The sequence below is a fragment of the Scyliorhinus torazame genome, chromosome 11 (genome assembly GCF_047496885.1).
Source record: "Scyliorhinus torazame isolate Kashiwa2021f chromosome 11, sScyTor2.1, whole genome shotgun sequence".
Classification (NCBI taxonomy): Eukaryota; Metazoa; Chordata; class Chondrichthyes; order Carcharhiniformes; family Scyliorhinidae; genus Scyliorhinus; species Scyliorhinus torazame.
The window spans coordinates 238,979,856-238,985,855 of NC_092717.1; the positions used below are offsets into that span (position 1 = coordinate 238,979,856).

Consider the following 6,000-nt stretch of genomic DNA (forward strand, 5'->3'; position numbering starts at 1 on the left):
AATCCCGCTCCCATGCACTTTCCCCAAATCTCTCCTTCTCAGGTATTTTTCCAATTCCCGTTGGAAGTTAAATCTGCTTCCACCACTCTTTCAGTCAGTGCATTCAACCCAGGTCAGAACACCTCTTTGCGTTCAAATAAATTCTCCTCATGGTCCTTTTTGTCCAGCTGCCAATTATCTTAAATCTGTGATTATACATTAAAAATCCAACTGTTCCACCCATTAAAATCCAGCGGGATCTTCCAGACAAATCATTAGAAAACACAAACTGAGAGGGGCGGCATGTGTATAGCACTGGGACTGCGGCGCCGAGGACCCAGGTTCGAATCCCGGCCCTGGGTCACTGTCCGTGTGGAGTTTGCACATGCTCCCCGTGTCTGCGTGGGTTTCACCCCCCACAACCCAAAGATGTGCAGGTTAGGTGGATTGGCCACGCTAAATTGCCCCCTAATTGGAAAAAAAAATAATTGGGTACTCTAAATTTATTAAAAAGAAAAGAAAATACAGCCTGATGATTTATTGAAAAGCTTTAAGGTGAACTCCAACTTGAGCAAGCATTGACAGGCCCCCGCTTTGTTTATTGTATAATTTTTAACAAGCAACCGACCCAATCTTGAGTGCAGGTTGACACGAGGTAAACAGTCGATTGTTAAAGCGTCAGAATCTATTGCAGTCTCTCGCCCAGAATATGAGGCCAACTCTTACCAGGCTAATTTGACAGATGGGAATGACTAAGAATGAAACTCAGTGGATTTGGATCTTGTAATCATCAATGCTGAAAGCCGAGGAAATCTGAAAATGGATTAATTTTTTTAAAAATACAAATGAAAACGCAACTCTCATTCGAATTACTCTGAATATTTCTGAGCGGTTAACCAAAACATTCCTCCATAATTGTCCAGCCAACGTTGACAATAAGATATCTTTAAAAAAAGGACAATAAATATAACTTCTTACCCGCTATTGCGTGAAGCTCCCGACCTCAGCTCCCAGTTTCACTCGTACAAGAGTCGGTTTTGCTTTGTGTTCTAAGTCACTTCAGAAACAAGAGCTCTCTCCAGTGATGCCGCCGCGATCTACTGGTTGTTGCTCGGAGTGAAGTTGGCAAAATTCCAGATGTGAAAAGCGAAGCGTTTTAAGAAATGTGTTTTTTTTTTCCTTCAAAACCCTCGACTTGTGTTTGTGGAGCCGTCTACTCCATCCCAGAAGACCTCAATCGCTTTTTGTGTTTTGGGCGAGGGCAAGGCCGGTAGCGTGGCTAAAACGACTGCCTTGGCACGTCAAGCATATTGCAGCGCCAATGGCAGCCAATATTATGATTTCCATGAAGAATTTGAAGAAAGGGTTGGAGTGCGGAAGCAGCAAGCTGGAACTGCTTCCGGCTCGCCAAAATAAATACCTCAGAAATTAAAGTTAGTTACCTGACTTGGGGGCGGGGGGGGGGGGGGGGGGGGGGGGGGGGTGGTGCGCGGGGGGAGAGGCGGCACAAGTTCAAAACGACAAGGCAGAGAACGGCACGCACGCATTGGAAAGTAAAAAGACTGACTGCCCCTCTGGATGATTTTTTTGAGTGGAAGCCAAGCAGCCTTTTTTTCTCCATTTTCAATATTGTTCAGAAAATAAAACATGAAATGGCTGCGGGTGGGGTAGCCGACCATCCAAGAATGGCCTGGCGTCTCCAGGAATTGAGGGAATGGATGAGCACTTGAAACGCCACAGCGTACAAGGCTACGGACCAAGTGCTGGAACACGGGATTGATGGCTAGCACAGACATGATGGGCCGAAGGGCCCCCCCTGTGCTGTAAAACTCTATGACTACAACCCGATGTCTAGACCCAGGGCACTGCTGTGTGAGGCAAATCATCCAGATGTTAAAAAAGATGTTTTTTTGGTCATTTTCTTTCAATATTGCTCTTCATCAAGTATAACAATATCGAAAATGGTTGGGGGGGGGGGGGTGGTTTGGGGTGGGGGGGGGGGAGTGTTTTTGCTTTCCAATTGGCAAGGTGGAGGTGTTGTCCGACTAATGGCTGGAGGGGGGGTGGGGGGCAAATCATGTGACGGAACCTCCAGGAATACATCTAATCAGAGTTGGCAACCCTAATTCAGGGTGTCACGTTTGTGCAGCATCCACGCTCTGTCGCTGTTCAGAATAATTCGAACTGACCTCAAAGAGGAGGATTATCCAGGGTTGTTGATGCAACATGGGGGAGTCTGAGCTCATTGGGTTAAACCAGCTCCTCGTTTTTAAACTTTGCGTAAAGTTCCAGGTGACCGGCCACACGGAGGTGATGACTGTAAGAAAACTCAATATTTCTTTTACCGACTGTACAATTCCTCCCCCCCCGCACCCGGCCCACACTAGGGTCGGGATATTTATAGAGCCCTTGGTTTAAGGGTGTAGCCCCGCCTCCACATCCGGGGAGATCATATTCAGGTGAGGCCAGAGGGACTCCGATGTTGCAGATGCCGTGGCCTCTGGTCGGGTTACCCCCCCCCCCCCCCCTCCAAGTACGACACGTCGTCCACTTCAATGGCAGGAGGGGAAAGGTCCTTTGCCCAATTTCCTCGGGGCTGCCTCTCGAACGCCCGTTGCTCTGGGCCCGGAGGGCTGTAATGATCAGGGGAGCGACGTTTGCGAGCCAAACTTTGGGGGGGGGGTTCCACCGTGTTCCTGCCGGCGGCCTCTACTGAACCCATTCCGACTGCAGTCGGCAAAGTCACACCTCCCGCTGCTTGAGGAAAGCGGGCAGCATAATCAAAGACCCCTCCCACCCAGCTTACTCACTCTTCCAACTTCTTCCATCAGGCAAGAGTTACAGAAGTCTGAGAACACATAAGAACTAGGAACAGGAGTAGGCCATCTGGCCCCTCGAGCCTGCCCCTCCATTTAATGAGATCATGACTGATCTTTGTGGACTCAGCTCCACTCTCCGGCCCATACACCATATCCCCGAATCCCTTTATTCTTTAGAAAGGCATCTATCTTTTTCTTAAAAACGTTTAAAGAAGGAGCCTCAACTGCTTCACTGGGCAAGGAATTCCAGAGATTCACAACCCTTTGGGTGAAGAGGTTCCTCCTACACTCCGTCCTAAATCTACCTCCCCTTATTTCGAGGCTATGCCCCCTAGTTCTGCTTTCCTCGACCAGTGGAAACAACCTGCCCGTATCTATCCTATCTATTCCCTTCATAATTTTATGTGTCTCAATAAGATCCCCCCGCATCCTTCTAAACTCCAATGAGTACAGTCCCAGTCTACTCAACCTCTCGTCATAATCTAATCCCCTCAACTCTGGGATCAACCTAGTGAATCTCCTCTGCACTCCCTCCAGTGCCAATATGTCCTTTCTCAGGTAAGGAGACCAAAACTGAACACAATACTCCAGATGTGGCCTCACCAACACCTTATACAATTGCAGCATAACCTCACTAGTCTTGAACTCCATCCCTCTAGCAATGAAAGACAAAACTCGATTAGCCTTCTTAATCACCTGTTGCACCTGCACACCAACTTTTTGCGACTCGTGCACCAGCACACCCAGGTCCCTCTGCAGAGCAGCATGTTTTAACATCTTACCGTTTAAATAAGAATCCATTCTGCTGTTATTCCTCCCAAAATGGATAGCCTCACACTTGGCAACATTGAATTCCATCTGCCAGACCCTAGCCCATTCACCTAACCTATCCAAATCCTTCTGCAGACTTCCGGTATCCTCTGCACTTTTTGCTTTACCACTCATCTTAGTGTTGTCTGCAAACTTTGACACATTGCACTTGGTCCCCAACTCCAAATCGTCTATGTAAATTGTGAACAACTGCGGGCCCAACACTGATCCTTGAGGGACCCCACTAGTTACAGGTTGCCAACCAGGGAAACACCCATTTATCCCCACTCTCTGCTTTCTGTTAGTTAACCAATCCTCTACCCATGCTACCACTTTACCCTCAATGCCATGCATCTTTAGTTTATGCAGCAACCTTTTGTGTGGCACCTTGTCAAAAGCTTTCTGGAAATCCAGATATACCACATCCATTGGCTCCCCGTTATCTACTGCACTGGTAACGGCCTCAAAAAATTCTACCAAATTAGTCAGACACGACCTACCCTTTGTGAACCCATGCTGCATCTGCCCAATGGGACAATTTCCCTCCAGGTACCCCGCTATTTCCTCCTTAATGATAGATTCCAGCATTTTCCCTACAACCGAAGTTAAGCTCACCGGCCTATAATTACCCGCTTTCTGCCGACCTCCTTTTTTAAACAGTGGTGTCACGTTTGCTACTTTCCAATCCTCTGGGACCACCCCAGAGTCTAGTGAATTTTGATAAATTATCACTAGTGCGTTTACAATTCCCCTAGCCATCTCTTTTAACACTCTGGGATGCATCCCATCAGGGCCAGGAGACTTGTCTACCTTTAGCCCCATTAGCTTGCCCAATACTGCCTCCTTAGTGATTACAATCATCTCAAGGTCCTCACCTATCATATCCTTATTTCCATCAGTCACTGGCACGTTATTTGTGTCCTCCACTGTGAAGACTGACCCAAAAAACCTGTTCAGCTCCTCAGCCATTTCCCCGTCTCCTATTATTAAATCTCCCTTCTCATCTTCCAAAGGACCAATATTTACCTTAGCCACTCTTTTTTGTCTTATATATTTGTAGAAGCTTTTACTATCTGCTTTTATGTTCTGAGCCAGTTTACTTTCATAGTCTACCTTACTCTTCTTTATGGCTTTTTTAGTAGCTTTCTGTTGTCCCCTAAAGTCTTCCCAGTCCTCTAGTCTCCCACTAATTTTTGCCACTTTGTATGTTTTTTCCTTCAATTTGATACTCTCCCTCACCTCCTTAGATATCCACGGTCGATTTTTCCCCTTTCTACCGTCTTTCTTATTTGTCGGTATGAACCTTTTCTGAACACTGTATAAGATCGCTCGGGAGGTTCTCCACTGTTCCTCAACTGCTTCACCATGAAGTCTTTGCTCCCAGTCTACCTTAACTAGTTCTTCTCTCATCCCATTGTAATCGCCTTTGTTTAAGCACAAAACACTAGTGTTTGATTTTACCTTGTCATCTTCCAACTGTATTTTAAATTCCACCATATTGTGATCGCTCCTTCCAAGAGGATCCCGAACTATGAGATCATTAATCAATCCTGCCTCATTACACAGGACCAGATCTAGAACCGCTTGTTCCCTTGTCGGTTCCATTACATACTGTTCCAGGAAATTATCCCGGGCACATTCTATAAACTCCTCCTCAATGCTGCCTTTACCAACCTGGTTAAACCAATCGATATGCAGATTAAAATCTCCCATGATAACCGCTATACCATTTCTACATGCATCCGTTATTTCTTTGCTTATTGCCTGCCCTACCATCCTGTTACTATTTGGTGGCCTATAGACTACTCCTATCAGTGACCTTTTCGCCTTACTATTCCTGATTTCCACCCAAATTGATTCAACCTTGTCCTCCATAGCATCAATATCATCCCTTACTATTGCCCGGATGCCATCCTTAAACAACAAAGCTACACCACCGTCCTTACCGTCCATTCTACCCTTTCATATAGTCTGATACCCATGGATATTTAACTCCCAGTCGTGACCATCTTTTAACCATGTTTCAGTAATGGCCACTAAATCATAGTCATTCACGATGATTTGCGCCATCAACTCATTCACCTTATTCCGCATACTACGAGCATTCAGGTAAAGTACACTTATGCTGTTTTTTATGTCTTTGTTATGAATCCTAACACCTTGATCAGTAACGTTTCGCAATTTATTTTCCCTCTTACCCTTTCTCCTAATTTTCCTTGTCTTTGAACCCATATCTCCACATAATAACCTGTCACGTAACCTGCTGCCTTGATCTCCATTAACCATTATACTGTCCATAGCTTTACACTTCACTTCCCCCCAACTTGCTAGTTTAAAATCCTTGTGATTAACCTATTTATCCTATTCGCTAGAACACTGGTCCCAGAATGGT

The 6,000-nt window shown here is 45.9% G+C and overlaps 1 protein-coding gene across 1 annotated transcript in view; it reads right to left on the reverse strand.

Annotated features, from left to right (window-relative positions):
* The window catches only part of LOC140385867 (cartilage matrix protein-like), a 42,724-nt gene extending 41,585 nt beyond the window's left edge, over nucleotides 1–1,139 (reverse strand). Inside the window, exon 1 of the mRNA XM_072468470.1 lies at nucleotides 958–1,139. The gene's annotated coding sequence lies outside the window, so the exon portion shown is untranslated. The remainder of the gene's footprint in view (nucleotides 1–957) is intronic.
* Between the last annotated feature and the right edge of the window lie 4,861 nt (nucleotides 1,140–6,000).